This window comes from Pinus tabuliformis, chromosome 4_1 (assembly GCF_031772625.1).
Source record: "Pinus tabuliformis cultivar Carrire ecotype Pingquan chromosome 4_1, CPIR1, whole genome shotgun sequence".
NCBI classification, from domain to species: Eukaryota; Viridiplantae; Streptophyta; class Pinopsida; order Pinales; family Pinaceae; genus Pinus; species Pinus tabuliformis.
The window spans coordinates 532,588,621-532,602,333 of NC_142303.1; the positions used below are offsets into that span (position 1 = coordinate 532,588,621).

General features: G+C 36.9%; 1 pseudogene; it reads left to right on the top strand.

The window, feature by feature from the left end:
* The first annotated feature begins 8,238 nt into the window (after positions 1–8,238).
* On the top strand, positions 8,239–9,455 carry LOC149176933 (E3 ubiquitin-protein ligase WAV3-like; annotated as a pseudogene).
* Positions 9,456–13,713: the final 4,258 nt, after the last annotated feature.

Genomic DNA, 13,713 nt, shown 5'->3' on the forward strand with positions numbered 1-13,713 from the left:
GTATAGATGACTAGCCAAAGGAGATGGATCTAGTCTGGGGATGTGTCTCTCTTTGGAAGAGGTGGCCCTCTGCCATGTGGTGGTAGGAGGGGGTTTCCTACCAATCGGGCATGAACAACAACTCCACGTGGGTCTCACTGCAGGGAATTAAGTTGTCTCGTGAACTAGAATGGTTCTGCAATTTGTCTGCATCTTATTGCCCCTATCTAGGAGCACTAGGAAGAAAACTATGATCCTACTAGTAGTGTCCTATCAAGGGGGGTAGGGGAAGGGCAGGAGAATGGGAGTTTTGGACCTAACAGCATCTCCCAAGTATAAGGTTTGGCATTCTCTAGGCAGACACCAATAAAAGGTGGAGAGGGAGTTATGGCACTCCCTAAATATAATAGATGTGACCATGTATCTCATTGGAATAGGGACACCTAAAAATGCAGTGCTCCCCTGTCTCTATCTCCTATATATGGCATATCCAACATAACTTATCCTCTTGTGACATTTGGTGCTCAGCTTCCACTTGAAGCTTATCAGTGCACACTCAAAACTAGCCTAAGGGGATCCTAATTCCATGCATAAAGTGTCAAAGAGTGTAAGTGGATCAACACTATAAAGTTGTCTCTAAGAGCCAACAAGTGCTCTACATAAAAGGCCATTTTGGGTCTCAAATCCCCAAGAGGGGAATCCAAGTGACCTAGATATACTACTTGTACATATCCTCCTAGATAATCCCATCCATCTCTTGCTTATTAGAGAAAAATTGACCAGGAGCATCCAAACTATATTCGAATGGGGCAGGATGATCTATCAATATACTGATGGATCAAAAGAAACAAGAAACTTCTAAATACTAGCATTGTTCTCTCCCAAAAGGGGGGAAAATTGGGCAATGGCCTCCAAAGATAAATAAGCAAGATATGGGTACCAGTCTCTGCCTACTATTGAGTAAATATCTAAAGCAGATAAAACAACTCTACCAATCTAAAGGTAGTCTAGATCCAGAAAGGGTTTATTGCAAACTATGTATGGATGATGGACTAGGGGATCATCCTCTTGCATTTGATGATGCAACACAGTAAGTGGGCATGTACTCAAGGTCACTATAACCTAACCGAAGGCCCAATCTAACCTGAGTAAGCTTGACCTCCATACCTCTGAACCATATAAAACTATAAGTGTCAAATTGGAGTCCATGAGGTCCAGTCTGGATGAGATGCCCTAAAAATGGTGTTGGAAACATTTGTCTATTTATAAGAGAAAAGCATCCATACCCCTTATTCACTCAAGGTTGGAGATCCTCCCTCAAACCAAACTTAAAACCTAAAAAATGAGCCCCCAGATATGTGTATGTGTCAGTAATCTCAACCTCCACCCCTCTAAAGTAAGAATGGAAACTAGATCCAGAAAGGGTTTATTGCAAACTATGTATGGATGATGAACTAGGGGATCATCCTCTTGCATTTGATGATGCAACACAGTAAGTGGGTCTGTACTCTTAGTAATAAGTATAATTTTGGATTTTGGATCATTTAATCATCTACGAGAATTAACATAGATAGGGTTTTCCTGCAAAAATGTCATTTATGTGTCTCATTCTCTTTTTCTTGCAAAATGCATTATTAACTTATTTATAACAAAAAATGTGTACATACTTAATATATGTATATATATGATGTTTTCCCAGATGTTTCCATTTTTTGGTTCATGTTTCCGATAGTACCCATTTTGGAAACTTCCAAACACTTTTGCGTTTCGTGCAACTTAGATTTAGGGGAAATAGATGAATTTTCTCTAAGGGTGTTTCATGCATATGTTGGTTCCTTTAATTTTGAAGGGATGGAATTTAATGAGGAAATAAGTTCCTTCTTACAAGGCTTTATATTACCTGGAGAAGCACAGAAAGTTGATTGCATCATAGAAAAATTTGCAGAGCACTATTGTAAGTGCAACCCAAAGGTTTTCACTAGCGCAGACACTGTTTATGTGCTTGCATACTCTCTCATCATGTTCAACACTGATGCACATAATCCAATGGTGAAGAATAAGGTATTCCTTTCTCATCTGTGTAATTAGTTGGTAGTTCTCATGGATAATCATATTTCAAATTATTTTGGGATCATCCTTTGTCTAGCTGCCTCTTTCCTAACTGACAGTGTTATTGCAAATGTCAAAGGCAGATTTCATAGGGAATAACTGAGGTATATATGACAGAAAAGATTTACCAGATGACCATATGGGATCCTTGTATGATCGTATTGTGAAAAGTTAAATCAAGATGAAGATGATAATTTAATGCCACAAAATAAACATCCCATAAATGCAAACAGAATCTTAGATCTATATAGTATACTAAATATTGTAATTTGTAATAGGGGAAGAAAAAGGTCTGGAAATGAGTGGTGTGCTTCTCATCTACTATACTGGTGGTGTGCTTCTCATATGCTTCTACATCGTCTCCACTGCTTCGTCACGGGGCCCTCTTGGATGGTTGGTCCCTACTGAGATCTTCCCTCTGGAGGTTCGCTCAAGTGGGTAGAGTATTAGACCCACATCTGTGAGCACTTATGTAAGTCATGGCCTCTCTTTTATGCATATTAGTGGTGATAGTCCCCTAATCTTGCACTGATCTAGGGGCAGGGGGCGTAATTTGAATGATCTGTCTCTGGAACATAGTCAAAAGATATTATTTTCAAGAAAAATCTTGAAATGAATAGTTGTTGGTAAACCATTGATTTTTCAAAAATGGGAATGAATTTATCATGCCAGTGAGAATTCTTACTTTATCTTATCTTTGAGTCCATGTTGGCCCTTCATTTCTAGGTAGTTCCACAACATTGTTAGGCTTGGTGAAAGTCAACAGGATCTTGATTAGTGAATCCTGACTTAAATTGCCTTGAATAGTTTCATGAATCCTGACAAAAAGTATACAACATATATTTTGATTGCTATAAGACATAAATTAACAAAGTACTAAAAAAAAATTAAAAGAATGTGTTTTCAATCTTGACATATAACCCCAAGATTTAGCTGCATATGATCAATTTTTTTCTCATTGTTTGTTTTGATTCCAAAATCAACAACTTGAACACCTTTACGTGACTCATAATTTATTTCCTACCAATGGAAATTGTGATCATGAGCAATGACAAAGGCCAATTGGTACAATTGTCATGTCATAAGCAGGAAATCAACCGTGAAACTTCTTAGAAGATTATAGTCTATAGAGACAGTTTCTGTCCCCCACTAATTACAAAATGTTATAGCACGAGAAACAATAATTCTTTCTTGGAAATTCAACATGGAAACAAACTTTAGATAAAATTGATATTGTTCACACCACCATAAATGGTAAACCCAATCCAATTATGGTTCCTAGTTCTGGAATACTTGTCTATCAAATACTCTATGCTCTTAATGGTTGAAGGTGAGACACTGGTTGGATGCAACATGTGTTAGAATGAAGCTTGATTATGTATCCAAGTCATGCTCAAATCTCAACCTCATCATATATTTGAAACCCAACCTTGTAGACACATGACTAACATTAGACACAGAAAGTCAAAGCTCCACATATTAGAATACAATTTATAGAAATGGAAATCTGATACTGAATATTCCCTTTATCCTGGTCATGAAACATTATTCTTCATATTCATAAATCTATGACTATTCTTGATCTAAAAAATAAGAGGGTTGTTGTGATTGAGCACACACATTATTTTATGAGGAGGTGATTGATATGCACTGATCAACACATTTGGAGAAGAGCAATCTCAGAGATAGAGGGTGGACTTTAGAAAGGGCCACCAAGCCATTTATCACATTTTCACTTTACAAGCTATCATTGAAGAAGCTAGAAAAAAAACTGTTGAAAATTGGCAACAAGAAATTGCTAAAAATAGAAGTGCTAAAAATAGCACTGCCAAAAATAGCAGTTTGGGCATCAGTGCTGGATTGGGCAACAGGGAATGAAAAATGGAAGTGCTAAAAATAGAATTTCTATTTTTAGCAGTTCAAGTTGGATTCCTATTTTTAGATAGTCCCTGGTGTAAAATAGGAAGTAAAATTTGAATTTGGTCTTACCAACAGTTTGAATATTAATTAATTAATTCTCCATGAGTTAATTAGTTAAGGAAAATCAAACTTGAAGTCTTTGTGAGAACATGCAATAATTTCTCCACTGATTGGGCAATGTGTCCTTAATTTGCTCCGTTGATTGAGGAATTAAGGATGAGTTCTATATTAAGACTATCAGTTGACTTAGTTTAACTTAGTCAAGTTCAGTTAGATTAATTTAACAAGTTGTTAAATTAATGAGATACAGTTTGCTAATGCTTGCATGCATGTGATAACTATTATTTTCAGATAACTGAGTATTCACTCATGGATAACTGTTGCATGTCAGTTCTGTCAGAGACCCAATTGAGATCAGAGAAGGGACAGTGTACTATCAGTTGGATGAATATTTTTCCTATAAAGGAAGTTCATCCATGATGAGGATTTATCTCCTTCAATTTTGTGCAGTTAGATCAGAGGTTAGTGAGTGTGTGAAGAGGCCAATTCACACAGGTGGCAGCACTAGACCCCAAGGAAACTGCACAAGGAAATAGGAGGCTTGGAGGGCAGAGGAGAAGGTTTGTGAGAAGCCTTTGACTATCTATGAGCAGCAGAGGGATTGTACTAAGAGCTGGATAGCTTCCAAGCTAAGGCTTTGTGTAATCCGGACTATATTTCCACTTGTATGATAATACAGAGATGGGGCTTTAGGCAGGTGCTTTCCCCGGGTAAATTCTTCTGTGTTATGTGTGATTGATTCCTTATTATCAATTATATGTGTTCTTATTGATGTTGATCATGGTTGATTAAGCTTCCACTAAATTATTTGTAGAAGTAGATCAAGTGTTTTGCTTTAGTACATTGCATTACCAGGTTGATCTACAGGTGGGAAATTTCTACACGATATCAGAGCTAGCTGATTTGTAGAAGAAGTTCTACATGATATAAAAGCTATCTAATTTGTAGGAAAAATTCTACAAAATTCTACATGGTATCGAAGCACAGGTGATCAAGGAGAGAACAATGTACTGAGAGGAGATTTCAAAGTTTTGAGTTTTGGGCCGAGAGTTTGTAGAGAAGATCTGAACATTTCTATACAAAATTTTCAGAAATAAATAGTAGATTTGGATTCCTTGCAGAAAAATACCCAAAATAAATAATAAAAAAATCGGCTGAATCGAAGTTTAGATGAGGGAGATATCGCTGATTTAAAATTAGCTCTTTTTCTAGAAAATTTCGTGACGGCGGGAAAGTGGAAATAGATTGGTGTGCTACCCAAGAACCTGTATGCACTTGAGGTACAAGATGCATGAAAAGCCTTGAGGAACAAGGCAAAGGTTAGATACTTGGTGGTTGAGAGGGAGAGTAAATTACCTCTCAACATGCAACACTAGAAGAAGTCTCAGACAATTGTGGAGGAGCCACGATTGGTGCAACAGCTTCAGGAGGTTGTGGAGCAGCCACAACTAGAGAAGCTAAGAGCAGATCGAGTAGAGACATCTACTCATGTAGAGACCTCCAGTAGGGGGAAACTTCGAGCCAGGTGGGCAGAGGGATCACATGCAGCCATACCTCCAGGTAGGAGGTGGGGCGATGTGGAGTGATCCTCCCATAAAGGAGGGGTAGGATCCTTGAGGTACCCAACCTCTTCGATGAGACCTTGCTACGGGAGCCCCAATGTGGAGTAGCAGGAACTCACTGATTGGGTAGAGACAGATGTAGATGGAGCGGCAGAGAGAGCTACAGTGCAAGGAATCCCAGGACAACACAAAGCAGGCAGGCTGCAACAATGCGAGAGGCACAAGTGTGTTGCACTGTGCAGGGTAGCACAGAGAAGAGTGCAATGGTGCAAGATGCATGGAGATGTTGCAGTGGCGCAGAGTTTAGAGAGGGAGCACTTGTTAGCAACAGGTATAGCTTCAGCATTAGAGTATGTTTCTAGCCCAACAGAGTGGTCAGTTGGGAGTTTTTTCTGTTCCGAGAGTTGCTGGAGCAACCACACTTGGTAGATGTGTTGCATGCAGAACATTCCAGAGGTACAGGATCGGGTTCAAGAGGAAGCCTTTCTTGTTGATAGGAAGTTGAAAATTGGCAACAATAAATTGCTAAAAATAGAAGTGCTAAAAATAGCACTGCTAAAAATAGCAGTTTGGGCATCAGTGCTAGATTGGGCAACAGGGAATGAAAAATGAAAGTGCTAAAAATAGAAGTTCTATTTTAGCAGTTCAAGTTGGATTCCTATTTTTAAATAGTCCCTGGTGTAAAATAGGAAGTAAAATTTGAATTTGGTCTTACCAGCAGTTTGAATATTAATTAATTAATTCTCCATGAGTTAATTAGTTAAGGAAAATCAAACTTGAAGTCTTTGTGAGAACATGTAATAATTTCTCCACTGATTGGGGAATGTGTCCTTGATTTGCTCCACTAATTGAGGAATTAAGGATGAGTTCTATATTGAGAGGATCAATTGACTTAGTTTAACTTAGTCAAGTTCAGTTAGAATAATTTAACAAGTTGTTAAATTAATGAGATACAGTTTGTTAATGCTTTCATGCATGTGACAATTGTTATTTTCAGATAACTGAGTATTCACTCATGGATAACTGATGCATGTCAGTTTTTTCAGAGACCCAGTTGAGATCAGAGAAGGGACAGTGTACTATCAGTTGGATGAATATTTTTCCTATAAAGGAAGCTCATCCATGATGAGGATTTATCTCCTTCAAGTTTGTGCAGTTAGATCAGAGGTTAGTGAGTGTGTGAAGAGGCCAATTCACACAGGTGGCAGCACTGGACCCCAAGGAAACTGCACAATGAAATAGGAGGCTTGGAGGGTAGAGGAGAAGGTTTGTGAGAAGCCTTTGACTATCTATGAGCAGCAGAGGGATTGTATTGAGAGCTGGATAGCTTCCGAGCTAAGGGTTTGTGTAATCCAGACTATATTTCCACTTGTATGATAATGCAAAGATGGGGTTTTAGGCAGGTGCTTTCCCCGGGTAAATTCTTTTGTGTTATATGTGATTGATTCCTTCTTATCAATTATATGTGTTCTTATTGATGTTTCTCATGGTTGATTAAGCTTCCACTAAGTTGTTTGTAGAAGTAGATCAAGTGTTTTGATTTAGTACATTGCATTACCAGGTTGATCTACAGGTGGGAAATTTATACATGGTATCAGAGCTAGCTGATTTGTAGAAAAATTTCTACATGGCATAATAGCTATCTGATTCGTAGGAAAAATTCTACAAAATTCTACAAAAAAAATGCCAAGCCTTTTCCTTTGTTGTTGTTGTTTTCTTTTCTATTCTTGGTTTTAATGGATGGTCAATATTGCTTTGAAGATGGAAGAAAAGAAAAGGAGACAGATACTGGAATTTAGTATTGTGCTGCTTAGGAAACCCATTCTATTTGAATGAAATCTCCCTTGACAAAACGGTAGTCATGTTTATCTTAGAGAAATTCCTTTTTGTGGCCACACCTCATCACTTGTTCTCTCCACAAATTTCAAGTTGATTAATTTTCTCAGTAATAAGAACCATGAAATTCTAAACTTCTTATCTCTTTGGATGAAATTTCCTACAGTGGTTATGGGGTGTTTTGAAGAAATTGTAAAGCTATGGTTATGTGTATATAGATCTGGTTCTCTAATGGATACATTTTATGATGCAAAAAACTTGTGCAATACGTCTTGATGCAATGAAACCAGGTCATGGCCATGCCTTATTTACTGCAGAGTTTTCCCACACTTTCCACTTTGCTTGCATTGCTTCCAATGTGAAGCATGGAAATAGGGTGTGTCCAGTTTGTCAAGCCAACTGGAAATAAGGTCCCTTACAAGGGATTCATTTAGAACCAGTGCGTTGTAGAGCACGAATAAGTCCTTTGAATTGGCCAAAAAAGCAAGATAGTAGGACGACAATTTTACCCTGTTTGCCACCTGCTCGTCGCCCACATCCTGAAGTTGCAAGACGTGTTACAGACCCTGCTATTTCTGCTGATGATGAGCCATTGGAGCATTGGTCAAGTGGAGAAAACGGGTCAGGTGTGGAAAATGGGAATGAACCTACTTTGGTTGAAATTGAGATAGCAGCAAGAAACTCACAGGCTACAGATTCAAGAGGAAAATTGGCATAAGGAAGTGGTGGGATTCAAGGCAAAGATGTTGATAGTACATCTGTATAGTTAAAAATGTTTCCTGAGTTTTCAGGAATTCCATGCTCAGAGTTTCGTGATAAGTTCAGTGTCCTAGTACATCTGAAAGTTCAGTGTCCCGGTACATCTAGTGCAAAAAAGCAACAAATCCAAAGAACTTGGAATACTGGAAATCCATCCCAAACCCATGATATGCCCAAAGATCGAGCCCCCATTGATCTTGTAATTGTTCTTGATGTTAGTGGAAGCATGGCAGGCACAAAACTGGCACTATTGAAGTGTGTTGTGGGCTTCGTGATTCATAATCTTGGCCCCATGGACCGCCTTTCAGTCATTGTCTTCTCATCAACTGCTAGGCGTTTGTTTCCTCTACGACGTATGTCTGAGGAGGGTCAGCAGTTTTCTTTGCAAGCAGTGAATGGCCTAGTGTCCACTGGTGGAACCAACATTGCTGAAGGATTGAAAAAGGGTGCCAAAGTGCTGGAAGACTGGCATGAGAAGAACCTTGTCTGTAGTATCATTTTACTCTCGGATGGGCAGGACACCTATAATGTGGGAAACCACAGGCAGGTTTCCATTTTGTCAAATTCCAGGAGGGTTTTGGATTATCAGTCCTTGTTTCCAAGATCAATAAGGAAAACCTGTAGAGCAACGTAACATATAGATCCATGTACACACTTTTGGATTTGGGACAGATCATGATTCAGCATCCATGCACTCCATATCAAAGACTTCTGGTGGCACCTTTTCCTTCATTGAGACAAAAAGTATTATTCAAGATTTCTTTTCATAGTGCATTGGTGGTTTGCTAAGTGTGGTGATTCAGGATATGCATGTTATTGTCACATATGCAAGTTCAAGAGTGCAATTGAGTGCCATACAAGTAGGCAGTTATGTAGGCAATATTCTAGACGATGGGCAAAAGTTATTCGTAAAGATTGTAGATTTGTATGCAGAGGAGGAGAGGAACTTCTTGGTTCATGTTAAGCTTCCTCCATTTAGAAAACCTTAAGAGAGCACCATTATTAATGAAATGAAAATGTTAAAAGTTATTTGTTCATACAGGGATCCTATTTCACAAGAAATTATTCAAACACAAGTGGCAAAACTATCTATTCAACGTCCTAAATATGTTAGCAACAAAGAGCAGGCTATCTGTCTTGAGGTTGACAGGCAAAGAAATAGATTGTGCACCACAGAATCCATAGCAGAAGCTAGAGCACTAGCAGACGGGTGATTTGACAGGTGCCTAGCTTGTATTGGGGATCCAGAGAAGGGATTTGCAAGCATCCCAAGGCTTTATGGATTAGTTATCAGCTGGTTTTGAAAACCCAGTGGCTTCTTTGACCTTACTCTAAGCGTTGAGGGGCTTAAACAGGGCTGCAATCTTTTCCCCATCTTAACCAGGATTTACATTGAATTATGAGCTTGACTAGCTTCTAAGGGAGATGACACAAGCCAACGAAGGGTGCATTTTACACCATTGTCTAGGTACTTATTTTCATTGACTGATTCGTTCTTAATTTCTTCCTCTCTTGAGAGTCTTCAGTCACAGATTGATTTGTTGGCTTTCCATTGATAAGTTGGGGTTGTTAATCTTAGTAAGGTTAAGAATACATTTTTTAGTGTAACCAAAGATACCATGTCTTGGTTGCATTTCTCCAACAGAGGAGAACCAGTTAAGTTCGCCCCTACCTATTATTATTAAGTTATTTAGGTGTCCAGTTTTCAAGGCCACATTTCAATTTGGGACCAGCTTCTCAAATGTGGCTATGCAAGGCATACACTTCTTTAGCTATTTTGGAAAAGCAACACTTCCAATTTCATTTTCAAGACATCCTTTGATGATGGCACTCCTTCACTATATTGTTAGACCAATTTTTGGATGGATCAAAGATCTAATTAGATCAAACTTGGGTGAGGCCAGTTGATCACTTGTTGATATATGATTAGATGATAAAGCAACCATCATGCTCCACTAGATGATCATATGTAAGCACACAGTTCCACATGCCATTATACAAGTTGATTTAGACCTCACCCACTTCAACTAGAGACTTTGTTCAAGCTTACCTCTTACCTATACAACCTTTGCACTCTTGGAGATTTGGCCATTGGAGAGGAGAGGTATGTTATGAAACCAGCTCACAAAAAGGAAGAAAAGATAGATCAATGCCTTAGAAATAAGCCTCTTCGAGGGGGAAACCTCCTCTACATTACACAAATGAACAATTCTTAGATGATTCAAATGAAAAAACCTCCTTTCTATATATAGGAGTCTAAGGGGTCACAATATAACCAAAGCTGACCTAACAATAATAATATAAAGGCACAATAATAACAATATGGGGACAATAGGGGCACAAAAATAATAATAAGGGATACAACGGCAATATTAATGGGGGAATCACTAGTATTATAGGGACCTAACATTCCCCTCTCTTTCAAAAAATTGTTTTCCTCAATGCTTAAGTAGTTCTGGATGCTTCTATATAAAATTCTCATCCTCCCATGTGGAATCTTCAATGGTTAAGTTCTTCCACTTGATGACATACTCTGAAATTGATCGATTTCGTAGCTGTCGAGTTCTTTTTTCTTTGACTGCTTCAGGTTCCAATATGATTTTTCCTTCCTCATCAAGTTCTGGAAATATTGTTTGAACTGGAAGCTTGTCACCTATAACCTTGTTTAAGCATGAAACATGGAAAACTGGGTGCACTTGGGAAGCTGCAGGAAGCTCCAATTTGTATGCCATAGTACTTATCTTTTGGAACACCTTGTATGGACCATAGTACTTTGGTGATAATTTATTATCCTTCTTAGCTTGCTTGAGGGACATTTTTTTATATGGTTGTAGTCGTAGGAATACCCAATCACCTACATCAAAACTTATTTCACTGCGACGTTGATTTGCCTGCTGTTTCATTCTATTCTGCACCAAGGTGAGGTTATCCTTTAAGAGTTGGAGAACTTGTTGTTGATGCTCGATGTGATCCTCAAAAAACTCATAAATGTTGACACATTTTTAATGAGTATTTATTGAAACCCTCAAATAGTTAGAGATTTTTTTATAAGAATTGGAAAAATATTAACGTTCAAGCAACCTTTGTGACAAATATAGGTAGCCATTAAGGTTTCCCATGTTGAAACAATTTATAATAAGCTACTACCTATTCATGGAACACAATGCTTTGTAGAAGACAGCCAATGGGAACATTTTATTTTATGGACTGCGAGCTGCAAAGAGGTGCTATGAATAAAAATATTTTTGTATTGATCTTTACTTAGTAAATTTATTTTGAAATATTTTAAAATTTGTAATGGAATTAAATTCAAATTAATTTGTATATTACTTAAGTAATTTAGGGTATTTTCTTTAAGGAGGCTACTCAGTAAAATTATATTTTTGAAATATATGAAATATTTTAAAATTTATGTCTAAATTAAATTTATATTATTTTGACTTATATTTAAACATAAAAAATTATTGTGGAAATATTTTAAAATCTACAATTAAATTATAAGCATATTGTTTATTTCCATGCACATAACAATTTCTGTAGGAAACATTAGATGCAAAGAAGGTGGCCATTGTGAAGAAGAGGCTGAGAAATGACTTCAACAAATAGAAATTCTCTTATACTATCAATTAAATCACTGCATTCCATTAAATTCTCTTATACTATTGCTTAAATCACTGAATTCTATTAAAGAGGGATTTTTATCTAGTTGAAAGCTTTATGAGAAAAAGGGAAAATTAGAATATGAATAAGCAAGATTGGAAAAGGTTTATACAATGACAAAGTATAAAATAAATAATGTTTTAAAAATATTTATTTCTATTAATATTTTTACATTTTATTATAAATCAATTAAAATTGTAAAGCATCTATATATACATTATAAATAAAATGTTCCATTGCCATAAAGTTAAGAAAAAAATATGACAAAAAAAAAGAATTTACAATTTTAGTGGGCTATTTCGACCTGGAGAGGTGCATAGCTAAGCTCTCCAACATAATTAGAAATTGGACAAAACAAAAATTGGATTGACAGAATTCCTGGTGACATAAATGTATTTACATGGAATTTCTACTCGTTGTATAAAAATTTGAATGGCCTATTATGAACAAAATTCAAATGCACAATTAAATTATCCATGACATCTAAATTAGAGATAAGTTAACTTGTGAAAATGGTAGACAATATGGCATATTGTAAAGGTCCTTTAACAACTTGCAAAAACCCCAAGGATGTTGTAGTCAATAGAATGAATTTTGATAAAAATACTTAAATGCTCGACAGGCACTGAAATAAAATTGTTATGTGCACGTATTAATAAGGGTCGTAAGATTCATGTTTAAATCTGATAAAAATTCTCTACATTTCAATTAACACAGTGATTATTGGGGAAAATGTAAAATTTCTTACTATTGAAAGCTCAAGGTACAATTTCAATAAGGAATGTGAGACGTGCTCTGTAAAAACCATAATTATCATTTACCAAAATGAGAAACTCTATAAACCCTAGTCTGATGCAGCTGAAATTTTGGGCAATCAAGAAAAAACAATGTGAAATAAGGACTCGATGGGTAGTCAATCCTACAAATTTGATCCACTATTTGATCTCTGAAAATTGCTAATTTTCTGTACATGCATCTCCAAACTCATGCACTCTTATTATGGAGAGGGGAGAATAGAAGTAGTGTTAGTAGATAAAACATAATGAATGGGTCAAATTGATGGAAACACCTGTTATTTGGAATTGGACACATGATATCAATGTTTTGAAACGGATAATCATGTTAATCCGAAATACACCTGTCCACTACTATGACAAGTATATGTGTAACGTGTTGTAATTCTCTTATTATTGTTATGGTAGGTGTGTGCAACATTTTGTAGTCTTACCATTCTCGTTAATCGTGATAGGTGTTAATTAACAAATGGCATGGGAAATTTTTAATCAAGATTTGTCAACATTTAATTTAAACAGGGTTTAATCATGTGATTTAGATATGCAGGGAAGTTAGTGGTGTGAATTGCATCCATTGATATTGTGGCAACGACGAGAATATACTGGCATCTTTAAATTTAAATCCTCTGATCAATTTTTTTAATTAGTGGAATGATTAAAGTACCTAATTCCAATAGGAGGGACACCTATCAGCGTAATAATCCTTGCAACACATTGATAAGATTTCAGGGAAATCTTGTTGGGGTTCCACATAATCCCAAGACCCCCAATAAGCCCAATGCTCGAGTAGTGCATACATGCGAGTCAAAAAGAATTGATAGTGTGGCTTCCCATGATTTTTCCCTAGAAATCATGGTTTCTAGGATAAGAATGAAAGATGGATTACAAGTCTAATGAGACCCTTAATGGAATCGATTTTATGGGTCGCCCCCAAACCTTTGATGTTCATTGATATCATTATCATGGGGTCGCCTCAAAAACTAGTGTATCCCCTCTTAGGGCCTAGTGACCATCAACATCAGAAATAGACATGT